This window comes from Erythrolamprus reginae, chromosome Z (assembly GCF_031021105.1).
Source record: "Erythrolamprus reginae isolate rEryReg1 chromosome Z, rEryReg1.hap1, whole genome shotgun sequence".
NCBI classification, from domain to species: domain Eukaryota; kingdom Metazoa; phylum Chordata; class Lepidosauria; order Squamata; family Dipsadidae; genus Erythrolamprus; species Erythrolamprus reginae.
In genome coordinates, this window is record NC_091963.1 from 108,151,856 (window position 1) to 108,167,506 (window position 15,651).

The 15,651-nt window shown below is 41.3% G+C and overlaps 1 protein-coding gene across 1 annotated transcript in view; it reads left to right on the top strand.

The window, feature by feature from the left end:
- The window catches only part of HAP1 (huntingtin associated protein 1), a 105,385-nt gene that overhangs the window by 651 nt on the left and 89,083 nt on the right, over positions 1–15,651 (top strand). The gene's annotated exons all lie outside the window — the stretch shown is intronic.

A 15,651-nucleotide genomic window follows, 5' to 3' on the forward strand; every position in this document is an offset into this window, starting at 1 on the left:
GCGCCAATAAAAACGGGAATGGGTGAATTTTCCCCACCCCACTTCTCTGCAAACTAAAATGCTGCTTTGTTTTCATCTGTCTGATTCTGCTTATGAGAGAAGTTCAAGAAAGCGCTGGCCCTGCTTTGAGTTCACTGTTGAGCTAAAAGTTAAATTAGCCAGGGCACAGTTAATAGCTTTTCATGGTTCATTAACTACATAATCAAATCCTTTGAGAAACATAGGCAGGCTTGCGTGCCAAGGGAAGTTTTGCCAATGGTGGTATAGGAGGGGTAAGTCATTTGGAAGATTTTGGTGGTCTCTCTCTCTCTCTCTCTCTGCCTTAGCCAGCAACAGCTGTTCCCCACCACCTGAATCTGTGCTATTTGAGTCAGACTTGAAAGAAACATGCATAGAGTAGCATTTTATGAATCTCACAAAATGCTCATATCATTTGAATTTTCCCAGCTATATTCAAAATGATTTTTGTATGGAATTTTTTTCCAATTCAACAAATAAGGAATGAAAAAAAATTAAACGTACATTTTTATATATAGCTCAATAGATTTTTACATTAAAGAATAAAAAAACCCTTCGTAATGTAAATGCATGGTTAATAAAAATCAGTGGTTATATAAAAAGCAGAATGTAAAAAAATAATAATCCATCGATTAAAATATTCCAATTTCCCATTCTGTTTTAGCAGGCTATGACCAGATTCATGTAATTTATTACAGCAATTTTCTCTCTCTCTCTTTTAAAAAGTCCATACTGTTTCCTCTGATTAAATCTTCCTTTTCTTCACTTGGCAAGCATTATAAATGTTAGCTGCACCTTTGCAGCCACTAGAATCAGTTGCAAATGTGATATCTTGCTGCATTTGTTGGATTTTGGATTGCAATAATCACAATCTGGAATCAATTTTCAGTGTGCATTAAATAAAATATTGCATTATTGGAAGTTGGATCAATTTTGACTTACCTGTAGTAAATCACAAATCATTGTTGTGAGCTGCCCAGAGTTGTTTAAGATGGCCAGCTATATAAATATCTTATATATTTATCAAATGCAGTTCCTGGATTCTGCGGGATATGAGCGATGTTACTGAAACATGTTTGGAGGCCCAAGATTTTAGTTTCTAGCCACTGGGGATGGCAGATGATTGCTTTACTGAAATATCCTATAGGACAGTGGTGGTGAACCTTTTTTTCCCTCGCAAATGCCCACACTCATAATTCAAGGCCTGGGGAGGGCGAAAATTGCCTCCCCTGCCCTCCGGAGCCCTCTGGAGTCCAGAAACAGCCCATTTCCCAACTTCTGGTGGACATAGTAGGCCCATTTTCCATGCTCCCTTCTTTCCTGGAGCCTGGGGAGTATGGACTCAAAGTGTGGACTACTGATAGATTAAAAATTCTTTCATAATTCTGGTAAACTTTTGTGTTTAGAGCGACCAGGTATATTGAAAAAGAAATCTATTAAATAGTTTAAAATATCATCATCATCATCATCATCATCATCATCATCATTTTAGCCATTGTCTATTCACTGCAGGATGACCACTTCTGCATGGTTCCAACTAATTGGGTCCTGAGCTTTCTTTTGCCAATTGGGCCTGCAGTACTTGCTGAAGTTAAAAATATAAATGTTAAATAAAACCACAGAAGAGCGCCTTTAAGGTCTTGCATGCAAATGTAATCATTTGATGGGCTTCCTAGTTTCATTGGATCCCCAAGTCTGTTACTCTGTATATTACATGTTATGTGACTTGTAACATGTTATATAGCATAATATATATAATACATACTATTACTTGGAGGGTGCTGATGTGGAGACTTAGAAGATCCTCAGAATGGATGGAGGTTTCCACCCGAAACCCACCGCCCAGAGACTGTATAGCAGATGAAAAGAGGGTGGGTGACTAGTTGTCCATGGAGAGTGCGTGGAATTTATTTATTTATTTATTAGATTTGTATGCCACCCCTCTCCGCAGACTCGAGGCAGCTAACAACAGTAAAAAGACAATGTAAACAAATCTAATATTAAAAGTAATTTAAAAAACCCCAATTTAAAGAACCAATCATACATACAAACATACCATGCATAAATTTTATAAGCCTAGGGGAAAGGGAATATCTCAATTCCCCCATGCCTGATGACAGAGGTGGGTTTCAAGAAGCTTACGAAAGGCAAGGAGGGTGGGGGCAACTCTGATATCTGGGGGGAGTTTGTTCCAGAGGGTCGGGGCCGCCACAGAGAAGGCTCTTCCCCTGGGTCCTTCCAAATGACATTGTTTAGTTGACGGGACCCGGAGAAGGCCAACTCTGTGGGACCTAACTGGTCGCTGGGATTCGTGCGGCAGAAGGCGGTCCCGGAGATATTCTGGTCCGATGGAATCAAAGAGGACCTGGTTTCCTTTCCTTCCCTCCCCTCCTCTCCCCTCCCCTCAATTCTCTGAAGAATTGAAGAAGCTTCTTGGATGAGAAGCAAAATACTTTCAAAGAAAAAGCAAGAAAGTCCAGTTGTCTTTAGCAAAAGGACCTGTGGGTGGATAGGATAAGTGCCAAAGCTCTTGTCCTGAGCAAACTCATAGTTTCCTAGAGTACATCAATAAGATGACATTCAAAGATGACCAGCAGACCAGCAGGGAGGAAAATCAAGTTGAGGAAATGCAGCAGAGGACCCTGAATGGGATTTACCATCAACAGATAGCAGGGGTGGCAGACATAGGGAAATCCTATCTTTGGCTGGCAGGGCTGGACTAAAACATCACTGAGACACTGAACCTAGCAGCACAAGAATGGGCACTAAGCACTAGATCCACAGAAGCAGGATTGTACCACATTAGACAGCACCTGGGGGTGCAGATTTTGCAGAGAAGCCTCAGAGGCAGCCCAGCATAGTGGAAAGGTGTAGGTTGCAGGCAGGAATAGCATGTACTGAGTTTGGTACCCAAGTAGCGGGCAATGTGTATTGGAATATCTGCACAGGGCATGAACGAAAGCTTCCCAAGACCAGTTGAAAGGTTTCACAGAAGGTCATGAGGAGGAATAACAGGGCTGGGGTCCATAGGGACTACCAGACCTGGATGAACAGGCAGTTAATGGCTAACCAATGAGACAAGATCCAGATAGTGGTAGTGATAGACAGCCGTGTCAAGAGAAATCAAGGAATGTGGCCCAAAGGTGCTTTTTTCAAGACACAATTGGACTTCCTGGTTTTTTTATTTGAAGACCTTTCACTTCTCATCCAAGACGTTTTTTTCACCTCTGGCAGGATGGTGGAGAATGGAAGGATTTAAATTGCTTGCAGACAGCTGGTCTTTTGCATTCTAATCAGCAAGTCATTAAGGCCATCTGGAGGTTTAACTTGTGATCAGGGTCACCTGAGTGGTGCAAAGAGGTGTGGAGCCTTCTTGGAACTGTTGAAAGGACTTTGTTGCAGATTTGAGATAGATGGTGTCGTATCCCTTCTCACTCGGTTGAGAGAGGGCTGTTCAATTTTGGCCTCTTTCAAGTCAGTGTTTCTCTTGGTCCGAAATGTGGATTTTGCTGCTGACAAAAGCGGGGTGAGTTGGTTTTTAAATAGATAATATATTTATTTTCAAATTAATTGTTTCTAAATTTGCATTGTTATTATTTGCAATTATTTGCAATGAGCCGGGGTGGCGCAGCAGGTAGAGTGCTGTACTGCAGGCCACTGAAGCTGACTTGTAGATCTGAAGGTCAGCGGTTCAAATCTCAACACCGGCTCAAGGTTGACTCAGCCTTCCATCCTTCCGAGGTGGGTAAAATGAGGACCCGGATTTTGGGGGCAATATGCTGGCTCTGTTAAGAAGCGCTATTGCTAACATGTTGTAAGCCGCTCTGAGTCTAAGGAGAAGGGCGGCATAAAAATCGAATGAATAAATAAATAAATAAATAAAAAAATTTGCATATTTGTTATATTGCCAATAACTTAGCATAAATATAATAATAATAATAAATAAATAAATAATGATAATGATAATGATAATGAGGATAATAGTAATGATGATGATGATGATGATGATGATGATAATAATAATAATAATAATAATAATAATTTATTAGATTTGTATGCCGCCCCTCTCCGAAGATTCGGAGCGGTTCACAACAACAATACACAATGTACAAATCTAATGTTAAAAGAACAATTTAAAACCCTTATTATAAAAACAATCACACAACCTAACAGACCATACATAAAACCATAGTAGCTAGGGGTATATCAGTTTCCCCATGCCTGGTGACATAGGTGGGTCTTCAGGAGCTTTCAAAAGGCAAGGAGGGTGGGGGAAGTCCTAATCTCTGGGGGGAGTTGATTCCAGAGGGCCGGGGCTGCCACAAAGGAGGCTTTTCCCCTGGGTCCCGCCAGACAGCATTGTTTAGTCGATGGGACCCAGAGAAGGCCAACTGTATGGGACCTAATCGGTCGCTGGGATTCTTGCGGCAGAAGACGGTCCCAAAGATATTCTGGTCCGATGCCATGTAGGGCTTTGTAGGTCATAACCAACATTTTGAATTGTGACCGGAAACTGATCGACAGCCAGTGCAAGCCGCGGAGTGTTGATGAGAAATGGGCATATCTAGGAAAGCCCATGATTGCTCTCACGGCCTCATTCTGCACGATCTGAAGTTTCCGAACACTTTTCAAAGGCAGCCCCGCGTAGAGAGCATTGCAGTAGTTGAGTGATTGTGAGCAATGACTCCCTGTCCAAATAGGGCCGCAACTGGTGCACCAGGTGAACCCGGGCAAACGCCCTCCTCACCACAGCTGAAAGATGGCGCTCGTGCCATCCTCATCCATGGGGTGATTAAGAAAACTATTTCCACGCATTTCATTTTCTCCCCATCAAACCCTGTGCAGTCCCACGGGCAAGCCAATTGTGAAAACACATACGCAGGTGTGGTGCCAGTCTTTTAAAACATTTAAAGGAAATTCAGAAATGAAAAGCATTGCTAGTGGCCATCATTCATGTCAGAGTCCTTTGATTATAATATTGTTTTCATAACCGTGGATATTGTTCTTTGCAAGGAACCATTTAGTGCAACATTCTTGAGCTCTATAGTGTTAAGATGTTATCTACTAGAAAATTGGTACTGTAAGTGTTTTCCATGCCTTCCCCTTCTATAACTATGGCAATGCAGTTCCAATGCAGAGCCGAGATTTCTCCTTAATGGTTTTAGAATGTGTGTTCAATGAGGTCAAGACTTTGTATGCTTTGTTTTTACTTCATACTTTCCATCATTCTCCTTTGTGCATCCATTTTTCTTTCACACTCAATACTATTAACATTTTTAGTTTGATGTAAACTAAAGTGACTATACATAGTGAGACAGATGTAGATGTGGATCCCTGGGGAAGCTGTGGCTTGTGCTGTGCTGCTGTGCCGTGCTGTGGTTGGCCTTCGTATTGTGAAGGACTTTAAAAATAATTGCAGCTTAGGGGCTTCTTGCAACTCCAAAGCCATGGCATGCCAAGAACTGCTGTTCTGAAGCATGGCAAGCAACAACAACACTGCATGGTTTTGGGTGGCATGCTGCCCCATAAGATAGGATGCTAAACAAAGGCAGAATTGGGAAAAAGTAGGCAGTTGGGGGGGGGGGGGACCCTTACTTTACCGAAGCTCAGCACAGGAAGAGATCAACAATAGATAGTTTGGGATAAATCCACAATTAATGACTGGTGGAATTTGCTTGATGATGACAATGAAGAGTGAAGCGGCTGCTGTTGCTAAGTTATGTGGTGGTAGGATGCCCTAAAGGTGCTTTTTCCAACAGCGACTGGATGTTCTAGGGCCATGATGGTGAACCTATGGCACAGGTGCCACAGGTGGCATGCGGAAACATATCTGAGGGCATGCGAGATGTTGCCCTATGTTAGCTGATTTTCAGCCTGCCAGAAGGTGACGAGAGGCCATTTTCACCTTCTCCAGGCTTCAAGAAAGCCTCCCGAAGCCTGGGGAGGCAAAAAGCAGCACAATGAGGCTGTTGAAAGTTTTGAAATGAACTTCTGTTTTTCGCCATCCATAACCTTCAGAGGCTTCAGTGAGGGGTACGTGAATGTGTGTGTGGGGGTGGGGTGGGGTTGTGCATGTATATGTGGGGGTGGACATTGCATTATGGGTGTGGGCACACACATGCACACTATCACAGGCACACACACCCTTTTGGCACCTGAGCAAAAAAAGGTTCGCCATCACTGTTCTAGAGTTTTTCCTCCTTTGAAAAATATTTGACTTCTCATCCAAGAAGCTTCTTCAATTCTTTTCAAAGGATAAAAAAAGCCAAGAACATCCAGGTGCCTTTTGGAAAAAGCACAACCATGGCTTGGATTATTAAGAATGTCCATTACTTGATGTCCCACCTTATGGTTGTGCGTGAGAGGAGATCTCTTGGCTGAATCATGACCATGATGTGAAAGTGAGTATTATACTTATCTGAGCACCTGCCCCAATTGTTGGAAAAGGAGTGAGAAGAGCTTAAAAAGTGAAATCTTCTCCATTCTCATGAAAGGAGGCAAATATATGTGTACCAGGATAATGTTGCAGGATCCAATCTGGGTCAGTCATCGGGACCAGAGTTGAGTCTTCTGAGGTTTTGGACTTGTTCCATCCTTAAGGAACTTCTCTCTCACCAGAATGTCTCTCTAGCACAGAGGTCTTCAAACTTGGCAACTTTAAGACTTGTGGACTTCAATTCCTAGAATTCTTCAGCCACCATAGCTAGTTGGAGAATTCTTGGAGTCGAAATCCAGAAGTCTTAATTTGGGGACCCCTGCTAGCAGAATGTTTCTCCTAGAGAGAATTTTCCTAAGGATGGGCTCCAGTGTAAGTCCAAATGCTCAGAAGACTCAAACCTCTGGTCTCGGTGACCGACCCAGATTGGATCTTGTAGAATTCATTTCCCACAATTTTCATTTCTTGAAACTACTTTGGATTCCAGTCTTAGAAAACTGTCTGGCTTGAAGAAAAAGTATTATTGAAAAATAATTATAAGCATGTCCTTTACTTTTTACTTAGATCTCCTTGCTCTTGTCCTCAAATGTTGTGAATATACAGTCCATAAGCTTTACCTCCTCTTGTGAAGTATTCTATTTGGTTTTTTTTTTAATAAAGTTTTTATTGTTTTTCTTCAGGACATATCCATTGATATATCTTTGTTCTTAACAAGTACCCATAGTTATACATTTCTATTTAACAGTACATGGGCCGATTTCTTAATTTGCATTTTTATACATTAATTACCCACCTGTTTCCCCTTTTATATCTTAGCACTCCCCTCCCTCTCTTCCCTCTGCCTTCTCTCCCAAGAAGTATTCTATTTGTGTGTGGTTGGTTGGCTTGGTTAATCTCAATCTTGGCAATTTTAAGATATGTAAACTTCAACCTCCAGAATTCTCCAACTAGCCTACAAACCATAAAGTTGCCAAGACTGAGAAACGTGGGTTAAGAAATGAGTTTAAAGCAGTCAATCTCCTTTTGCAAGCTTCAGAATTCCAGATCACTCACTATGCTTCCAAATTCCCACATGATTTCTAAAAATAGCATCTACCAATTTGAGATGGAAAGTATAAAAACTTCTCTGCTTACTGTCATGCATTACTTTCATCCTATACTCCTTTATGTCCTTGATGCATCCTATTTGCCTTCATGCTTGCTTGCAAGCAAAGATCTTATTTGACCTTAATGAAGTACAAGAAAGTACACACAGTCCTTGATTTGCATTGGGCTTAAAGCCCATTTGAAGTTATGATGGACCTCCCCAGGGCTACTTATTATGACCCAGATTCAAGGCTCCAAAGACTTCTCCTGCCCTGCAGTCATGTGATCATATTTTCGGTGCTCAGCACACCTGGCTACATTTATGACCCATTGCACATGACTGTGATTTACAACATTTTGTTGCTTGAAATCCACATTTACTTCCAGTTTCTAGAACAAAATATCCATTGCGGACAATGGATTCACTCAATAGCTGTGATATTCACTTAATGACCATGACACTCACTTTACAACCACCATGTTTGCTTTACAACCTAGAGCTCAATTATAATTTTTTGTTAAGGTCTACTTGTATCGACACTGGGCATTTGGCGTGGGATTGCAAGAACTTGTTGATTCCTTTTTATAAGGCATCCACATAACCTGTAAAACAAGCCCTTATGAAACCAATGACATTTACCATACTTCTGAATAAATGTATGCCTTAGATTGTCTTATAAATTAAACAATATATAATAATTAGTTGAGACATAAATAGAAAAGTTCAGTACCTTTTCTAATCCCTACAATTTTAGCAATGAAGTTGTGTTTGTTTTAATTATACACTTTTAAAATAAATATTAAACAGGTGCACAATAGGCATCAGGGGGAAATGTATTTTTAAACAAGTGCTATAGTGTGGATTAAATGTATAATGTATTTTTAAAATTAATTTAATTAGCGCTGCGCTAGGAATTGGGCTCTAACTTGGTGAGCTCCAGTCTTCTCTTAGATATGAAAGCCAGATGGGTAACTTTGGGCCAGTTACCCTCTCTCTTGGCCCAACCTACCTTGCAAGGTGGTTATTGTAGGAGAACAGGAGGAGGAAAGACTTATTTATAAAAAATAATAGGGCAGGGTATAGACAAACAAAAAAATAAAAATAAAGTAAAATAATTGATTGGCATTTTATTTTTCCTATTTAATTTGCTAACATGGATGGAACAACGCAGGTTTATGTATAGAAAAGGCACAATGCCTTCTTAATTGCAATTCTATTTGAAGGGAAGAGCAATTATTAAGTGAATTTGAGAGCTACTCTTCTGGACGTTCCTTTGGAACTGTGGATTTTATAGTATCCAAATGTTATTTACAGAACATAAAGTCAGATTCTGCAACAATGAGTGAAAAGAGGTAAAATACAGATAGCCCTCGACTTACAACCATCTGCTTAGTGATCATTCAAAGTTACAATGGCACTGAAAAAAATGGGACTTATGACAATTTTTCAGTTACGACCTTTACGATCATGATCCCCATGATCATGTGATCAAAATTAAGGTACTTGGCAACTGGTTCATACTTATGACCGTCGCCATGTCCCAAGGTTATGTGATAACTTTTTGTGAACTTCAGTGGGGTAGCCATATTCACTTAACAACTGAGTTTCAACTTAACAACTGTGGGCAAGGATGGTCGTAAAAATGGAGCAAAACTTACCGGTACTTAAGAAATGTTTCATTTAAGAGCAGAAATCTTGGGCTCTATTGTGGTCATAAGTCAAAGGCTACTTGTGTGTGAAAACTACCAGAAACTCAAGTGGGATATGGTTCTCCTTGGTTATTAGATTATACCACAAACTATACACAATGACTCTGAAGGGAAGATGGATGGTAATATAAATTGCAGAGATAGCAACAAAGTTTCATAAATAAATGAGTGGCCTACTTCATATGTTTATACTTCTCTATCATGTGCTTCAGCCAAAGTAGAAAGTATCTACCAGGGAGTTGCCCATTTGCATTTTGTGAGATATAAATGGAATATTTTATTGCACTTTTTCAGATATAAACTTGTATGTGCCTTGAAGGAAGCAAACCATAGTTCAGAAAGGAATCAATTACACATTTTTTGCTTTGTAGGGCACAAAAGAAATTGTTAGTGGATCTGTAGATCCAGATCCAGTGGTATCTCTACTTAAGAACTTAATTCATTCCGTGACCAGGTTCTTAAGTAGAAAAGTTTGTAATTAGAAGCAATTTTTCCCATAGGATTCAATGTAAAAGCAAATAATGCGTGCAAACCCATTAGGAAAGAAATAAAAGCTTTCTTGGATGGGAGGAGGAGGAAGAAGAAGAAAAGAAGGAGGACAGTCGCTGCCAAAAGAAGAGGTTGAGGTGAGGGAAATCAAGAAAATCCAAAACTTTAAGGTTTTTTAAAAAGGGGGGACTCTGAGGTGGCGAGGAGGAGCACGCGCCTCCCATATACCCATCGTGAGGCTTCCTCCCATACACTGTGCGAGAGAGAGAAACCCAGGCGGGTGAGAGGGGGTGCCTCCCACTCCTTTGACTGAAAGCTGGCTGCTGCTGCTACCTACTTCCTCTTCCTTCCCATGCTGAAGGGTTCCCCTCTCCTCTCGCTCACTCACTTTGTAGCCGGCACTTTTTCTTCACTGTGGTGACTCCTTGGTTTGGCTGAAGCTGACTTGATCCAGCTGGGGCGAAGCACCCTTTTGCCTTTCCATGCCCAGACACTCCGGGAGGCAATCTCACGCTGGGTATATGGGAGGCAGCGCAAGGGAGGCACCATAGCGAAGTGGTTTATTCCTTCTCCAAGCGTCCAGAGAAAGGAAAACACTCTGTTTGCTCTGGGCTGTCCAGACTGAAGGGAGCGTTTCTTTTCTCTGAGCGCTGGCAGAGGTTTATTCCCTCTCCAAGTGCCCAGAGAAAGGAAAATGCTTTGTTTGCTCTGGACTGCCAAAGCCTCCTTAAGCACCACCGAAAGGCTCCTCTGGCAGCCTAGAAAAGCCTAAAATGGCCGGGATTAAAGGGGGAATGTCAGAAAACTGGCCGGGTCTTCGTGCCACTCTCAAATTTCCTGGGAAATTTTTCTGGGCTCGGGTTCTTAAGTAGAAAATTATTATTATTATTATTATTATTATTATTATTATTATTATTATTATTACAGTGATCCCTCGATTTTCGCGATCTCGATCTTCGCGAAACACTATATCGCGATTTTTCCCACCCGATGACGTCACTCTCTTCCTTCGTTTCTCATCTTTCTTTCTCTCTCTCTTTCTCTCTCTTGCTTCTTCCTCTCTCACACTCTCTTCCTCCCTCTCTCATCTCTTTCTTTCCTTCTCTCTCTTTCTCTATCTCTCCCCCTCTTGCTGGCGGGCGGCGGGCGGCGGGCGGGCAGGCGGGCGAGCGGGGGCATCAGCGAGGAGCCAGGGTTTCCCCTTTGCGTGGGCGGCGGGGAAACCCCGATCTTCGTCTGCTTGCTGCTGCTGCGCTGCCGAGCAGATCAGCTGCTGGGCGGCCGCAGCAGCAGCGAGCAGACGAAGATCGGGGTTTCCCCGCCGCCCACGCAAAGGGGAAAGCCCGATTCGGCTCCTCGCTGCTGCCGCCGAGCAGATCAGCTGCTGGGCGGCCGCAGCAGCAGCGAGCAGACGAAGATTGGGGTTTCCCCGCCGCCCACGCAAACTCCACCATCTGCGCATGCGCGGCCATGGAAAAAGGGCACGCATGCGCAGATGGTGTTTTTACTTCCGCAACCCTACATCGCGAAAAATCGATTATCGCGAGGGGTCTTGGGACGGAACCCTCGCGATAATCGAGGGATCACTGTATTATTATTATTATTATTATTATTATTATTATTATTATTATTATTATTACTATTACTATTACTATTACTATTACTATTACTATTACTATTACTATTACTATTACTATTACTATTATTATTATTATTATTTTTTATTAGATTTGTATGCTGCCCCTCTCCATAGACTCGGGGCGGCTTACAGCAATAATAAGAACAATATACGGTAACAAATCTAATAATTTAAAAACTAAATAATTAAAAAACTAAAAACCCCTTATTTAAAATAAAACATACACTCAAACATACCATGCATAAAATATATAGGCCAGGGGAGATGTCTCAATTCCCCCATGCCTGACGGCAAAGGTGGGTCTTAAAAAGTTTACGAAAGGCAAGGAGGGTGGGTGCAATCCTAATCTCCGGGGGGAGCTGGTTCCAAAGGGTCGGGGCTGCCACAGAGAAGGCTCTTCCTCTGGGTCCCGCCAGCCGACATTGTTTAGTCGACGGGAGCCGGAGAAGGCCAATTCTGTGGGACCTAACTGGTCGCTGGGATTCGTGTGGCAGAAGGTGGTCCCGGAGATATTCTGGTTCTTAAGAGTAGGCAAAAAAATCTTTTCTTATCTAGAAAAGTTCTTAAGTTGAGGCGTTCTTCGGTAGAGGTACCACTGTATCTGGAAGTCTGAACATTAGGAATAAAAGGAACAGTAATTATAAACATGAAAGGAGAAGAAGGAAGAAGATATCAGTTCTAAAACAGTCCCAAAGCAAAGGTCAAGTTTGATAGTTTCCTTTTATAGAGCATTGAGGTTTTCAGGATCTCAACCATGGAGCTTTAGACAAGCTGTTGCCAGGTATGTAGTACTTTCTCAAATTTTCTGTACTAAATTCCATCTTGGGTTTTTCTTAATGCCTGAAACCTAAAGCACTTTCAGAAAACGCTTTTTGGTAACCATCTTATGCAAAAAATGGTCTTGCTTTAACTGTAGAGACAATCCTCAACTTACAACAGTGCACTTAGTGACAATTTGAAGTTATAACAGCACTGAAAAAAGCAATTTATGACTATTTTTAATGGCCACATGATCAAAATTTAGAAACTTGGCAACCAACTCTTTTATGACAGCTGCAGTGCCTTGGGGTCACGTGATCAAATTTTGAGATCCTCTTACAAGCAAACTCAACGGGGAAGCCAGATTCACTTAACAACCATATTAACAGCTGTAGTGGTTCACTTAACAATTGTGGCAAGAAAGGTTGAACAATGGGGCAAAAATCACTCAAGGACTTTCTTGCTTTAACGAGACATATTGGCATCGTTTGTAGTTATATGTTGAGTACTACCTGTATGTAAAGAGTCCCTTGGATTTGGGACATGAAAGCTGAGCTGAAAAAAAGACAATGTTAGAAATGGCAAGTCTAAGTTCTAACCTGGTTTGGATAAATACAAAGAAACTGGTTAGGATCATTTGCCCTTCAACCAAGTATCACCTGCTTTGATTGGCAGGAGTTCTTCAAAACCCATCCCTCTTCCCCACACTGTTTCCTTCTGCATAATTATTTAACCCAGGGACAACCAGTGTTTTTGCATCTTGGAGAATGCATTTTTTTAAAAACAAAGTTTGGCCTTCAAAGGACTAGAGGGAAACGTGGTGATGAGGGTGGCATTTCTGAAAAAGGATCACAAGACAAAACAAGATGAGGGGTTTCAAAAGTTGCCATCTTTCTCCTACATAATTCTTTTACTAAAGAATTAAGTGATTTAGAAGCAAGATGGAAGAGCTGTTTAAAATCTGGAAATTACAGAATGGAGGAATTCTACTTCCTTAATTGCCATTTTACTGTTTTCCCATAGGCTTTGGCATCTTCAAAAGACAAAAAAATAAGAAGAAGAAGGGAAGTGGTTTACCATAGATAGGAAAAAAATGTTCCTGAAAAGTCAAGACAGCTAGAAAACACAACATCCCCAAATATCAACAGCCCTTTCTTGCTTAAGCTTACTCACTCGCTGGAGTTTACTGCTTCCACCAGATGTTGCTGAAACAAATACTCTTAAAGGGATACATATGCATTTTGGTTTTACACTAGAGTCCCAACTCTGTTAGAACAGCACAAAAGGATCTTTTATATTGGCATCAGCATTGCAACAGCAGTTGCTAAGTTTAAGAGAGGCAGAAAAATGGTCATTTGTGGCAAGGAGAAATTAAAAAATTAAAACCTTTTGCTCACTTATTGGTCGCTAATTCTAATCAGCTGTCCTGTGGTAGCTGAATTCAGATAAATCCCATCTGGCTGAAAAATCTGCTGTATGGATGCCATACCACTTAAGGTAAGCCGTGCAATCAAAGATTTGCATGGAATTGAGGGAGGCAGAAATTTAGGGAAGCCTTTTCCATCTTTTAACTCAGGTTATGACACCACACCCTCAAACCTCATGACAAGGGGACAAAGTTCATCTCTTTTCTGCATCGCCAGCTGGTGTAACTAAGCTGCTACGTGTTGTTTTACACATTGAATCAATCTTCAGTTGCATGTGATATTAGAGTAAGGAGTCCACACTTTCAGTTTCATGTTTCAAATGATATAAATGACATCAGGGTTGAGAGAGTGAGCTCCAAATAAATGGTAAGAGGGGCTTGTTGTTTAGATCATTTGGAACAATCTGTGGATTGGAAATGGGGTTTGAGAGATACTACAGTACTTGCCCAAATGATTTGTTTGTCTGGCACAGAACAGCAGATTCTATCTGGCTGCCATCAAATATTATTATTATTGTTATTGTTATTGCTATTGCTATTGCTAGTATTTGTTGTTATTGTTGTTGCTGCTGTTATGATTGTCTTTATTTTTATTAATTAATTTGCTGTCTGTCTCGCCACAAGGAAACTCTGTTTACAGAGTTAAAAAGCAATAAAATCAGTGATGGGCTCCTACGGGTACTGATAGCAAAATTTAGATCCCCCCCCCCCTTCTGGGCTCTGGAAATGTTTTCCCTATCACAGTAAATGAGTTTGAATGTGTATAATTTTAGAAGAGCTGTCCGTGGGTGGGTGTACATACACGTTATATACTAGATAATCAGGGATGGACTACTGCCCGGATTGGGGGGAATGCAGTGGGGTAGCGAAAATGGAGCTCTACCCCAGAGCACCCAATTTGCACTGAAAATTTTTGAAACAAAATGCATAAGCCACGCCCACAGTGTGGTAGTAAAAATTTTGGTAGCCGACCACTGAATAAAATGATATACGCACAAGTAGCAATGAAATTGCAAGTTATAGTAAAAAGATGGAGAAGGAGAGAACAAGGTATTCAAGGGGATGAGGTGGGATTTGCTACTCATCCATCAACCACCTCCAGCATGGCACTTCCTCATTAGGGTCCCAAACCAACTGGCAGAGCTAGGACCTTATAAAAGATCAGGAGGAGTAGATCTCATCCAGGTGAAGGGCAAGATATTCCAAAGGGCAGAAGCCGTTTTGTCCTATTAAAATCTGTAATCATGAACTTTAATTGCTTTTGTAAGAACTCTTCCCTTGATATATTTTTTTCCAACCTGGGATATAAGCAAAATGTAGTTTGTAGTCAATTTGTAACATAACTTCTTAAAAAATATGAGTTATGAATTTCTAATGCTTGGCAACTGACTTATATTTTTAATGGTTGCAGTGTCCTGGGATCATATGATAACCTTGTGTGACTTTCTGGCAATAGAGAAGCCACATTTACTTAACAGCCATGTTATTATCTCAACAACTACAATGATTTACTTAACCACTGTGGCAAGAAGTATTGTAAAATAGGGGAAAATTCACATAACAACTATCTCACTTAACAACAGAAAGTTTGGGCTCAACTGTGGTTGCAAAATTGTCTGACTGCCTGAATAAAACCAATGATTAATCTTGGCATTTGTAGAGAGAATCCCATAAGATTCCACCCCCCCTCCAATTCCAAAATGAAAAATATGCTAATTTCAAATAATTCCTCACTGCTTTTTCATTTAAGATCTGACCTCTCAGACAGCTGCTTTATTCAATGTGAACCTCAAAATTCGATTACTGCAACGCTCTCTACAAGGGGCTACCTTTGAAAAGTGTTCGGAAACTTCAGATCGTGCAGAATGCGTCCGCGAGAGCCATCGTGGGGCTTCCCAGATTCGCCCATGTTTCTACAACATTCCGTGGCCTGCATTGGTTGCCGATCAGTTTCCGGTCACAATTCAAAGTATTGGTTATGACCTTTAAAGCCCTACATGGCATTGGACCAGAGTACCTCCAGAACTGCCTGCTACCGCACAAATCCCAGTGACCGATAAGGTCCCACAAAGTTGGCCTTCTCTGGGT